Source organism: Apteryx mantelli, chromosome 8 (genome assembly GCF_036417845.1).
Source record: "Apteryx mantelli isolate bAptMan1 chromosome 8, bAptMan1.hap1, whole genome shotgun sequence".
In the NCBI taxonomy this organism is placed as follows: Eukaryota; Metazoa; Chordata; class Aves; order Apterygiformes; family Apterygidae; genus Apteryx; species Apteryx mantelli.
In genome coordinates, this window is record NC_089985.1 from 37,174,472 (window position 1) to 37,187,794 (window position 13,323).

At 60.3% G+C, this 13,323-nt stretch overlaps 1 long non-coding RNA gene across 1 annotated transcript; it reads right to left on the reverse strand.

Annotated features, from left to right (window-relative positions):
- Positions 1-6,334: 6,334 nt before the first annotated feature.
- LOC106500102 (uncharacterized) lies at positions 6,335-10,732 on the reverse strand. Its single transcript, XR_010884807.1, has 4 exons — positions 10,678-10,732; positions 10,243-10,522; positions 7,348-8,035; positions 6,335-7,214 (listed from the first exon to the last, which is right to left on the reverse strand). It is a non-coding gene; the product is annotated as an uncharacterized lncRNA (long non-coding RNA).
- Between the last annotated feature and the right edge of the window lie 2,591 nt (positions 10,733-13,323).

Genomic DNA, 13,323 nt, shown 5'->3' on the forward strand with positions numbered 1-13,323 from the left:
GGCTACCGCAAAACAGACGGGCCGCGAATGCAGAGCGCTCGCGCTCCGCACCCGCGTGCGCCGGGCGGCCTCCGCGTCCGTCCCGGGGGCTTCCTCCTCCGTGCGAGGCTGCAACGCTCGTTTGCTTGTTTTCCTCAGCAATCGTAAAAAGAAAGCGCCCGCACGCCGGGGGAGCGGCGGCTCCGCGGGGCTCCCGTGCCCGGCGAGCGGCGAGCCGAGCTGGAGGACGTCTCGTCCCCGGCTTTGCGGCGGCCCCGGGGCGGATCGCGCGTGCCGGGGGCCCGGGCGAGCTGGCGGGTGCCGAGGGCAGAAACTTCGGGTCGTATCGCTCCCTGTCCATCTGGGGGCTGAGTCACTTATCTCCGGGCGCTTCCATGTGTCGCCGCCTGATAAATCGTGCTGACGGCGCGACGGGCTCACCGCCCCTTCCTGGGCTCCTTTGGCCGAAAGGAGGCTTTTTCTTAAGGAGAGTCGTAGTCCGGAGCTCTGCTTTCCTGGGCTGTTTCTCCGCGCCGGACGGGGGTGACCTCTGCGTTTCGGAGCAGCCGCCCTCCCCGGGCACCCAGCGGAGCCGGGGCCGCGCACGCAGCACTTGCCAGGTCCTCCGTCCCCGGCTGAGGGACGTCAGGGTGGGCAGAGGGATGCCCAGGCCTGGAGCTGCAAATCCCACCGCCGCAGGCACCGCGGCGGTACGTACGTGTCCGCGCAGCATTTCTTCTCCAAACGACCCTCGTCTTCCTAAAGCTTTATTTTATGCAAAAAGTTGCTGCAAGCAATGGGCGCTTCCCCGTTCCCGGTGTCTCTTCCCTCCTTGTCCAAGCCGTGCAGGCGAGGAGGACGGCAGCAGGTACAAAGCTGGGTGCGTTTTTGGGGCTCCTCGTCCTGAAGGAGGCTGGGACAGGCCGACCCGGCTGCTTTGGCCAAGGAAAGAGCTTGTTTTGCAGGAAGAGCGGCTGCGAGAGCCCCGATGCGTCGCGTGGGGCAGGTCTTCGGCCGAAGGAGGTCTCGGCTGATCCCATCAACGCCGTCTAATTAATGCTCTCTCCTCGTCGCAGGGTGACGGCAGACGCCGCTTGCCTGCCCGGTCCCCCGATGGCGGAGGCCGCCCTGGAGAGGCTTCCCGGGCAGAAACCTCCGGGAAACTCACTCCTGCAGCCTCTTCCAGGGTTTCGAAACCAGAGGCCTCGCTCTCGCCCTGCTCCCGCGCCCGGCTCCGTGGGGCCGCCGCACTTTCCCCGGCGGCAGCAGGAGCAGACCTGGCTGGGAGTTATTGATCCCGCTTGACGCACGACGCTGCGAGGATCGGGCTCGTCCGGTGGCAGATTGAAACTCAAAGCGACAAAGCGAGCCGAAACCCGTGTTTTCTCGTGAAACGCCCGGCTTTCGCCGTAACTCTGTTGTACGAAGATGCCGTGACTCCTTCGCCGACCTTCAGAGCGGGGAGCTGCGTTTCTCACCTTTACGGCTGCGAGCGCGGTTTTGCCTGCCGCGTCGCAGGGCCCCGCGCTCCCGCCGAGCCGGCGCGAGCTGCTGACCCAGCACTCCGGCGCGCTGCTCCATCCGTCTCGCCTCCGCGCGTAATGCGCTTTCACAAGCTTTCACGTGAAGGACGTGCTAACGGAGAGCGGGGCATCCCGGCTTCCCGCGCCTCTCCGCAGGCGCCTCGCCGAGCCCGGCCGGCCGCTACGGCCAGGAGGCGGGTGCCTTCGCGGGGCAGGTTTCTATCCAACCTTCCCTTTTCTTTTTTCCTCCCGTGGGACCGTTTGCAAAGCGCTGCCGGCTCTCCCCTCCCCCTGCTCTGGGCTCCTCCACCCGACCCCCCCCAGCCCCGCTGCTCCGAAAGGCTGAGCAAAAAGAGAAGTCACCTTCAGACAGAAACCCAGCCCGGGAAATTTGCAGCCAAGAATGTGGAAAGTCCAGAGCAAAGTGAGGCTAAAGGGGCCGGGGCCGGGCGTGCACGCAGGCTCGGCGGGGACCCGGCGCCGGGCAGCCCCGCTCGGGGCTGGAGGATGCCGGGGGGACCTGCCGGCGGCGGCTGCCGTGCCCCATCCCGTCCCCACGCACTGCGGCTAAAGCTGCCGCCTGCCCCTTCCAGAACAATAGACCAGGTGCGAACAATAGATCTGCTCCGGCGCCCTGCAGCCGCGGCCCTCGTGCAGACGAGGCTGCCGCAACCGGCCCCCCCGGCGAGCGCCCGGTGTGGGGCGGCCAGCCCAGGAGCACCTGCCGGCATGGACACGTTTCCAGGAGAGGAGCCGCGCCTGCACGGCTCCGGCTGCTTTTCCTTGGTTGCGTGGAGGAAGCTGACCCCAAAGCCGGACGGGGTGGCTCTGCACTGCTCCGGCGACCTTCCTGGCGTCGCCACGCCGTAAGCCTCGTCCCCACGTTGCGCCCGTCCCCGCGAGAAGCAGCAAAGCCACCGCCTGAGCGACCAGCCGGAGCAGCTCGCGTCTCTGAACGTCAGAGGCGTGTGCTGCTAACCACACGGACCGGTTACATCAATGAATGAATTTTAAAGCTGTGCTGTTCTAGAGGCTTTCAGACGACTTTGGGGCATATAGCAATGTCTGCTTAAAAACTCTCTACGAGTGCCAGGCGAGGAGACATTCCTGGTGTCTTTGAGAGACCTCGTCTTTTGGTTTCTAAGCAAAATAATAGCCAAAACAAGAGATTTTTCATAAAGGAAATAAGAAAAGACAACTACTTTTATATATGTGCTTAAGTATTTAGGTCAGTATTTTTAGAATAAATAGCCGTGGGTTGGTTCCTATCTTTTCACTTTCATTTTTCACACTTCAGCTTCATTTTCCTGAATCTGGTTAACTGAAGAAGCAATTGGGTTTTTCAAAGCGCTAACACCTACCAGCGCTCTGACCTCGGCGGCTCTGGTTTTTCCACAGACTTGTCTGTCCTTTTCTTCTCCGAAGAGCTATTATAACAATTACAGGCTAAATCCAGCCAGATCTGCTGCATTAAAGATTCCCTGACAACAGAAAGGGAGAGGCTGGCGTGGGAAGGGAGGGAAATATGGATTTAGTGATGCACCGAAGGGCGCTGCCAACAGCCTGCGAGGAATGGCTCGTGCACAGCCCCCGAGCAAGGGTGGGCTTGGTGCCGAGAGCGTAGGGCAGAGGGACGGGGAAATCCCCTGCCGCTGCCTGGCTCTGGCACCGGCACTAACGTCACGCTGGGGATCACCTCTGTACGGCCTGTTCCCAGCCCCGTCTCCCCTTTTCCTCCGACAAGGTGTCCTCCGAGCAGCATCTCCCGAGCCCTCTGGAACGAGGAGGCCATGGGACCACCCCTGCCTTCACCTCTGGTGGGGAGTCAGGGGCTTTTCTGGCCTGAATTGGGAACAGTGGGAAACATGCTGGTGTTAAGCAGAGATTAGCCCTCAGACAGGGTCTTTTTAGTCAAGATTAGGGACAACGTGTTGACTTGCGAGTCGTGGACAACACATTGACGTGAGTCATGGACAACATGTTGACTCATGCATCATGGATACCGTGCTGACTTGAGAGCGTGCCAGGAGAGCTCGGGAGGGAAGGGGAGAGGCTTGGATGTTTCCCTGATGGTCTCCCAGTGGGCTGTCACGGTATCTGGGTCGAGCCAGGCTGGTTGAAGGCGCTGGAGGAGTCAGCCAGCCTTTGGGGTGTGACACCTCCCATGCAGCAAACTGCCTCCTACGGCAGGTGGGGATCCAGCTTTTAGAAGAGCTCGTTTCCTGCGTGAAGTGCTTTCTCCTGCCAGCTTCCCTGCTGATAAGGTGGATTTTGAAGCTTGGGAGTAGAAATCACTGCAATGTCTGGCCACTGCTTGACTGGATGACATCATCATGGGTCCTTGCTTAGAGGGAGTGAACTCCTGTTGGGGTCTGTGATAGGCTGTACTTAAGGGGAGCCTCTGGCTTAGAGGCTGTCTCTGGGGCCCAAGGGTGGAGCACGGCAGATCCCGCTCTAGGTCATGAGCCACCTTCTGGTGTGCAATCAGCCTGCGCTCTGATCCCAACCACTCCTCCATGGGAGAGCAGAGGTGGATGCGGGAAAAGCTCCGAGCTTGGGACCGGCTCCCCCCTGCACTAACCCTGGGACATCCCTGACACGGTGCACGCTGACGTGGTTTGCTCACGGGGTTCATCTTGGCCCCAAGCACAGCCTACCCTTCGGTGCATCCCAGGGACACTCTGTTTTCCACAGTGGTGGAAGTTAATGCCTTGCATGTGGGATTCCCTCCCCTATTTTGGCCAAAAAAAGCCACTTTTGCAGCTGCTCCAAGTGTTGGGCCTTTTTGGAAACTGGGACCTCACTGCTCGTTTCAGGAGCCGATTCTGCCCGAGGGGTTTCGGCAGGAAGGGGCGACAGCGAAGGGGGCCAGGGACACTGAGGTGGGTGTCAGCCTCGCAAAGCCACGGACACGCAGCGCGTTTGGGAGCACGTCTTGGGGCTCCCCGGTCTGCCCGAGAGGGATGGCCAGCTGGGGCACAGCGCGCTGCCCGGGGCGTCCCTGCATCCCCTCGACCGCCGGGAGGCCACCAGCTTGGCCCAGATGGAAGCGTAATACTTTAGCGAAATACTAAAATACTTGGTTTCGTGCCTTGTTTTGGCTGTGATCTTTTTATGAAATAACTTGCCGACATTTATCCACGCCTTGCAGTAAAAACACACCTTTTGGCAGTAGCCCCCTCCTGCCTTCCTCCCTAACATCGGTGCCAATTACTCTCCATATTTTACTGTAGCGCCTAGGGCTCGATGAAGAATGGGGCCCCTTGTGCTGGCTCCCGTACGGTGCTGAGCTGCAGACAGTCCCTGCCCTGAAGTGCTTGTGATTTATGGAGATGAAATATCCAGAGGACTGGGGAAGAGGGAAGGGAGGGCAGAGGGAAAAGCAGCGTAATGGGTAACCGGAGCGAGCAGCTGCAGCCGATGTCGTGGGGCCTGCTCCGAGGGCCGGTCCTCAGCACCCGTCTGTGCCAGAGGAAAGCCCTGCGTCCCGCGTTCACCGAGCCCCGGGCGTGCGTGGCAGCCGTGCGAGGATGCTTGGGAATTACATCATCCCTGTCTTCATCCTAACCACACGTCCCTTCCAGCGTGACCTGGGGCTTGCTGGAGCATTGCTCTGTGGCACAGCCGTGGCAGATGGTGGAGACACGGCAGGAGACAGCGTGGCTGCTCTCCTTGCTGCGTGGCTCTGCTCCTGCGGGAATTGCACCCGGAGCCAGCCTGTCTTATTGCATCATGCAATCCCTGCAGTAACAAGGACTCCCCTGGACAAGCTGGGTGTAACACCCTTGCAGCATGCTATTAAAAACAAACCATGGAGAAGAGTCCTTCAGAGTGAAACCAGCTTTGGAAGGAAATGTTGGCAGTCCTGTTTGGCTGCAACAGCATCCGATTTGCGAAAGGCCTCCAAAATTAGAAGAGTCTCAGAAACTTATGATGGATGTTGCTGCAGCAGTGTGGAAGGAGGAATGGGGGAAGGCTTACAGAGAGCTCAGCTTAATCTGCGATTCACCTGGATGCTGCTCTATAGGTGATCAATAAAACCTCTCTTTCAGGGGGGAGGGAGAGAATAAGATCCCCGTGGAAACGGAGTAAGGGGATGGGGACTAAAGAGCAAGGCATAACCACAGCGGAAGTCCCAGATGCACATGCACAGAGAAGCACCGTCCTCCGATAAAGCAGTAATATCCATAGTGCTAAACACGCTCTGCAGGAGTGACTGAGATGTGCCAAAGCGTCCTCATGACTTCCCTCCTAATAAACATGCTGCGGATGCGAAATGAGGCTCCGGGCAGAAAGGCAGCATTATTCAGCGTACGGGAAGCGGGTCGGGGCGAGCGCCGACCCGGTGGCGCTCCTGTTGGGATGCCCACGCCTGTGTGCGGGGCGCCCGGCCGCACCGCGAAAGCCACCCGGGCCGTGCTCCTGCCTGCGCTACGGAGTTTATATCTAAATAAACAGCTCCTCCTCCCCAGCTCAACGGCCACTTCACCTCCAAGAGTTATTCACAGATAAACTCCATAAATTTTGGGGGACAGCCATTTTATCACTCCTGGCAGTTCTGTGCATTAAATGCTACAAGGTGAAACCAAGGGAGAGGGGAGGAGACGGGAAAACGAGCTCCCAGGAGAGCAGGGGCGCTGGGGCACCCTTCGAGGAGTGCGCCGGGCTCCCGGGGGCACCGGGGAGCTGCCGCTAGGGCCAAAGGAGGGGCCGTATCCTGCTCGTGCCTCTCACCATCTTTCTGAGATTTCTGAAGGTTTGTTAGACGCAGGGAGGCATGAGGAAAATGAGGGTTTATCTGAAAGGCAGGCAGAGATAGCAGTAAACCACCTCCTCTGTGCTCTGCTTCCATGGATGATTTATTTCGACATGCGATTCCAGTCTGTTTTGCTGCATCATTCAAGGCATTTTATTGCCGGTAGCTCGGACTAGCGATATCCCTCGGCGATGCCAGACCCCCCCACCCCAGATGCCCTGTTAGGCGTGAGCAGAAACCAGCCCTTTAGCGCTTGCCGCTGGAGTTTGCAGCCGCGTAGCATCACCGAGGAGACGCTTCGCTCACCTAAGCGAGCCTGGGCTCTCCACGGGCTGCGGCGAGGGCAAGCAGGCTCCTTGGGGATCCAACACGGTGCGCGCGCCGGGGTGTCCCCGAGCTGGCAAATCCCTGCTGGCTCCTGCGCGCCCGGGGCGCCCGGGCAGCCCTGGGCAAGGGGGGCCGGTACCTGCGCCACCACTGCCCCTGCCCGAGCCCCCAAGGTGCCGCGGGAAGAGCTCCCCGCCGGAGCCGTCTCGGATGGGGAGGGCCCCGGGGGAAGGCGCTGGAAATAGCCACCAGGCCGCCATGGGGAACAGGCCGTTTCGGCTGGAAGGGACCTTGGGGACCGTTGAGCCCCGTCCCCAGCTCGAAGCAGGGCTGGCTCTGGCGTTAGGGTGGGTTAGGAATAAGTCACGATACCAAAGTGCTCCCGAGCTCCGGTAGTTATTGGGCTTTTCCCGACCCTCTCGACCGAGGCTTCCCCTTTCTCACCCTCCTTCCGGCGTGTCCCTCCTCGCTCCCGAATGCAGCGACGCTGAGCAGCTGCGGGGCACCAGCCAGCGGCTCCCGGGGAGAAGCGCTCCGCTCTTCCGCAGGACCCAGCCGAGAGGGAGCCGTAGCCGGCCGACGTGCCGATCCCTGGGGATCAGCCTGTGCTTGCGAGTGACAGGGATATTCTGCTGGAACAACAATAAAAACAAAAACAAATCCATCCTTAATTTTGCCTTGCTTTTAGAGGCATGTTTGGGTCTATTTAATAGCTAATGTTCAGTTTTACCAGGCCAGGAATGCATTTTGCCGTAAGGTCACCTCTTAGGCTTAACGCCGTCAGCAGTAGCTCTAGGAGAGCCGGCCCCAGGAGCGAGGTGCGGGAACGGAGGTGTGGGGCAGCCGCCGGGGGTCCGAGCTGCCTGTCAAGGAAGGGGCCTGGGGGACGGATGGACGGAAACCACCCGGGTGCAAACGAATCCTGGAAGCTCCTGAAGCGACATGGTCGTCAGGCGCAGCCGGGCGCCCGCGGGGCTGCGCGCTGCTGCTGCGGATCCGTACTGCTGACTTCGGAGCCAGGTAAACGAGACAGAAAATCGCGTAGCCTTCATTTCTGTAAGGCGTGCTGAATCACTCACCTCTTCTCGGGGATCTTCCTCCTGCCAAACACCTGCTCCTGCTGCTGGCAGCTTTCCTGTAGGAGGATCTCGCTTTGCTACAAGCTCTAGTTAATTTTGACCACACTACAGATTTTTTTTTTAAGTTTTTTTTCTCCCCAGATCGTCCCAACTCTTTTATTCCCTTTCCGAAAGCTGCTGCTTCACCACGCGAAACCCCACAGCGTAACGACCGTTTGAAACCTTTTTCCCCGTGCTTTCCCATTTGGTACCAGAACTTTGCGGCTTCTTTAATTGGCAGACTTGATTTCATGCTGGACGCCGCGTCCTCAAATCACTTTTTGCTGATTGCTTCCTCTCGCGCTCAGTTCTGGTTCACCACCGGCTTCCCCCTTTGTTGGAAGAGCGAACAAAAGTAATTAAACGGCACTTGCGGAAATCAAAGCACACGGCAGGACGGACGTCCGGGTGGATAACCTTGCCCAGATCGGGCAGTGTTACGAAGCGCTGTGCAGCGCGTGGGGGCTTGGGGGACGCTCTCTTAAACCTGAGGTCCCGGCGATGCCGAGGAGGCTGCCGTGGAGGAGGGAGAGGGCTCCCCTCAAACGCTTCCCAGTCCTCCAGCAGCTCCCCAACCTCCTTTCCCCATGGGGCCGTGGGCGCACTTGAACAGCAAATGGCTTCCCTCTTGCAAAGCACCGTTTGGCTTTATCAGGCTGTCCTGATCCCACCTCAGCCCCCGGAAAATAACTTCTTCATTTTGCAGCATTGCTGGACTGCAAAATACACAGCAGTGCTTTCGCTGGTGGCGTTGTAGAGAGGGGATGCACTTTGCGTTGTCACCTAGGATCTATCACTGGGCCTCTAAAATTTCCATCACTCTTAATAAGGATTTTTTTTTTCTTTTTCTTCCCCAAGACCAGCTACCAGGAAGAAAACATTCTTGGTTCTGCGAGATTTCCACACCTCAGTGGCAGTGGAGAACGCTCTGCATGGACTGCATTTCAATGAACTCGCTGCAAGGAACCGCTCCAGACACCGTCTGGAGACACCGAAACCCACCGGATGGCCGACAGCCCGCAGCCGGGGCAGCCCGGAGACGCTGCCGGCCCCGGAGGGGGGTAATGGCCCCTTGCCCGGGACGCCTGCGGCTCGGCTTTCGGAGCGGGGACCGCCCGGCCAGGCTCCGCGTCCCCCCGCTTCCCGTCGACCCCAGCAGCGGCGCCGGCCGTCGGGCCCACGTTGGCGTCCGAGTCACCTTCAGCGTTTGGAGGCTTTTTACGGAGCGTGCACGGCCCCGGCAGGAAAGGAGCAGCCCGGCTGTCGAAGCTGCGCGCGCATAATTAATTAAATTGCATAATTAATAAAACTGCATTATTTATCGAGGGGCTGAGGGAGGGGGGGTGTCCCTGCTGTAAAAAATATAGTGTTACACTACGCCGGCTGTTCGCTAAAGTTAGCGAAAGGGGATAAAACCACTTTTCTGCGCCGCCCGCAGCCCAACGGGGCGGCCAGCGCCGCGCCATCTTCCCCCCGCATTTTAGCGGGTCTCCCCTCACGCCACGCCGGCGCCCACGTCCCAAGCCTAGAAACCCCGCTGAAAAAGATAAAAAAAATTCTTTATTAAAAAAAAAAAAAAACTGTGTAGCTCCCTATCGGCCGGGCCTTCCCAGCCGGGAGCTCGACGGCGGGGCGGGAGGGAGAGAGCGAGGGAGGGAGCGCGGCGGCCGGGCCGGGCCCTCAGCGGCGGGGGGCGGGGGAAGGGGCCGCTTGAAACCGCCGCCTGCCGCGCGCTGATTGGCGGAGCGCCGCGCGGGGCGGGGCGGGGCTGCGCGGGCCGCCCCCCCTCCCCCTCTCCCTCCCCCCCCCTCTGCCCGCCCCGGCTGCGGGAGCCGGAAGGCCGCGCCCCCGCGCCCGGGGCTCGGCGCTGCGGCCGGGGCCGCGCGCGGGGGGGGGGGTGTGTGTGTGTGAGGGGGGCGGGGAAGGGGGGGGGCTGCGCGCGCCGCACGCGGGGCCGCTCGGAGCAACGGCGCCCCCTGGCGGCGCGCGGCGGCGCTGCCGGGCGGCCGGCGCTGCCCCACGGCGGGGCCAGGCCCCATGGGGGAGGGGGGGTCAGGCCCCACTGGGGGGAATCAGGCCCCACGGGGGGGGATCAGACCCCACAGCAGTGCCTCACAGCGGGGCCAGGCCCCACAGAGCGGGTTCAGGCCCCACAGTCGGGTGAGGCCCCACAGAAGGGGGTCAGGCCCCACAGCAGGGTCAGGGCCCATGGGTGGGGGAAGATCAGGCCCCACAGCAGTGCCCCACAGCGGGGCCACGCCCCACGGTGGGGGGTCAGGCCCCACAGCAGGGTCAGGGCCCACAGGGAAGTCAGGCCCCACAGCAGGGGGGGGACCAGGCCCCACAGTGGGGGGCCAGGCCCCATGGGGCAGGCACAGGGCGGGGGAGGCCCATGGGGGAGCCGCTGCCTCGGGCCTGCTCCTGCTTTTCCGCCCCTGGCATGTCCTGCAGGCTCGGCCCACTGGAGGCTGCCGGCGGCGGGGAGCAGCCGCCCTCCCATCCCATCCCATCCCATCCCATCCCATCCCGCTCCGCTTGCCTCGGCCAGGCCCTGGCGGTGGCTGCCACCAGGCAGCGTGTCGTCCCAACGCCTCGTCGTGGCACGGAGAGCCGGCTCCCCAGGGAATGACGTCGCGCCCCGGAGCGTCCCACCGCAGGGCCTCCATCTCCGCGCCGTCCTCGTCGCCGAGAGCCACCGCGCTCGGCCTCAGCTCCGCGCCGTCCTCACCCTGCACCGTCCCCCTGCTCGCCTGTCCCGGCGCCGGACGCGCCGTTTGCTGACAAGCTTCCAGGCCAGCCACGTCTCTAGCCTTCAACGTCTGAATTAAAACACACAAAAAAACCCCACAGCAGCCCAGAACTCGGCTTAGTCTGACGGGAAACGGCTTCCCTCCTCCCCTCCGTCGCGGGGGGCGGGAGAGCTGGATTTAGTAAATTAAGTAAATACCAATGGAGGAGTTGAAAAATAGGTTACCTCGTAATTGAATTTTTTTTTGCCTGCAGCTAAAGAAAAATTAGCCTTCCTGCTATCTTGTGCAGTCTGGGTGTTCGAGAACTTATCAGTGTGTGTAACAGCTTAAAGGGTAGTATGACAGCTATTTGGCCCAGCCTTTAAAAGTTCTTTGCTTCTTAGCTTGTTCTTTTTTCTTTTCCCCCTTTCCCTCGCCTTTAAACAAAAATCCATAGCTTTGACAGTGTGGTGGAGCCAGACCGGGACTCCCGGTAGAGCAGTGCAGGGACCTCGTCCCGTCAGCCTGCTCCCGCCGCTCGCGTGGGGCTGCCCCGGGCCGGCAAGTGCCCGCTGGCGGATGGAGCAGGTGGGTTTCCTCCTCTTCTGCCCCGATCAAGGGGCCCTCGGCTTCACCGCACGCCTTCGTGGCGGCAGGGAACCGCCAACCGCGCTGGGGCAGGAAGGCAGGGGCCGGGCAGCGGCAGCGCTCCCCCCGGCGCAGCCGAAGACGTTGCAGCGGTTGCTAATGCAGCAGATGACATGAGGGGTTGATTTATTCAGCTGGTGCATTAGTATCTCTCTTTTTTTCCCCCCCTTTTCTGTAATGAGGGAGGGCGATGCCGTGTGGCCGGTGCCTGTTCCAGCCTGCGGGAACAGCGTCTCTGCCCGCCTTGGGGGGACGTGGCGGGGGTTCGGGCTGCTGCTTTTGGCCCCTTGACTCGGTTAAACAGGCTCCGGCCCCGGTGCTGGCCGTGCACGCGGCCGTGCGGGTTAGCCGGGCCTGCAGGCTGACGCGACCGCGTGGGGTATTGAGTAATAGCTCTCAGTCGTCTCCTTAATAGCTAAAAAAATCCAGGTTTCAGCGAGGATCTGAATTACTCTGCAACCACTTTCACCCTCTGCTGAGCCAAGGAACAATTTATTGTTCGAAGGACTCCAAGAAGCGGTGAAACTAATAGGTCAGTTTTTGCTCAGGAGTAATTAATGGTTTAATTAATAATCACTGCCATCGCGACATCAAGTTTCCATTTCTTCGCGCGAGCGGACTCTGTGCCTGACGCCGGGCTGGGCTCCTCCAGCCATCGGGGAAGCGACGGCTCCTTAGCAGGGCGCGAAATGCTGAACCCCGCTCCTGCCGCCGGGGCTGACCTGTGCACCGCGTCCCGGTGGTGCTTGCACCGCACGCGGCCCTGATTTGCAGCTCGGCATTTGCAGAGCCGTTCCCGCAGAGCGGGGCCAGGGCTGCGCCACCATCCTTGTTTGCTGCAATTCTCCAGCAAACGGCGGCGGGAGCGGGTTAGCTGGCTCCCGCGTCCTCCGAGGGAGCTGGCGGTAGCTAGCGCGGCGCTGCGTCTTGGAGGCCGTCCATCTGGCTCCGGCTGGGTCGGAAGTAGGGATGCTCCAGCCGCGCTGCCTCTCCGGAGAGGTGGCGTTTCCAGAACATTTGATAATCTGCTTTTCTTCTGCACCGGCTTGCTTACAATGCGGTGGCTTTTACGACCGAGGGAAAGGAAATAGGCGCCGTCACCAGGCATTACGTGCAGCCCACGTTATTTACTCCTAATGATTTTACAGTATTTTAACATGAGTCCCTGAGAAATTTTAGTTGTCCCAAGGAGAATAGCTGCTTGTAACCATTTGCTAATTACAAGTATGAATGTCAATTAATTCATTTAGCTAATTATCCACTCCATGAGCATCATGCACCAAAGAACTGTAAAAGACAGGCATATGGTGAAGGATGGGGGAGACGCCGCTCGCGCGCGGGGCTGCGTGCTCACTCGGAGGCTGGGGGACGCGTGGTGAGCGCGCCGGCGCGCCCCAGACGAATGGGTTTCCTCGCCGAAAGGGAGAGCTGGGGGAATACAACCGCTATAAGCCGTAATTACAGCATGATGCTAATCGCCCCCGTAAAGCGTCAGGCCGCTCTTTCTGCAACTTCTGTTGGGCGGCTCGAGCACAGGTCAAGCGTCCAAAGCGTTTCTGACCGCGCGGCTCCCTCCGGTGCGGAGGGGGAAGGCGTCATGCCCCGTTGCATCGAGTGAGCCCCTTGGTGGCAATCGCTTGGCCCGAACGAGGGGAAAAGACGGCCCTGGCAAGCCTCATTTAGAGAAGGCTTGGCGTAAAGGTGGAGGGAGCAGCGGGAAAGTCCGTCGTGGGCTACTTGTTGCAGTGTTGCCGCGTGTGCGTGCATCACAGGGCACCTTGGTGCCTGCAAGCGGAGAGGAAAACAGATTGTCAAAAAGTAATCTCACTTGCTGCCCGGGGAGAGAAGAGAAAGTGTTTCAAAGGAAACGTTCCTTTTTCTGAAATGATGGGAACGAGTTAATCGCATCTCGGTGTGAAAAACTAACTGCAACGTGTTAAAGGGGCTGCGTTAGGAGAGCAAAAAAATCGACTCTCCCCCCACCCTGCTCTCAGAAAGGTGATAAAAGAAGTGCAAATTTTATACTAAAATCCAGTCCACCAATGCTCGGCGAGGTTAAAGTCTTCTGCTAAAACAGGACAATAATGTTCTTCCAGAGGGAATCTCTCATATGGCACTCGAATAAATTGCATGGCCCAACGCTATCTCCTTTCCCTGATTGCTCCGAAACGCTGGCGGAAACGGGATCCCGCAGCGGCCGCGCTCGGCACCCCGACCGGGGGAGCGCTGGCGTCCGGAGTGAA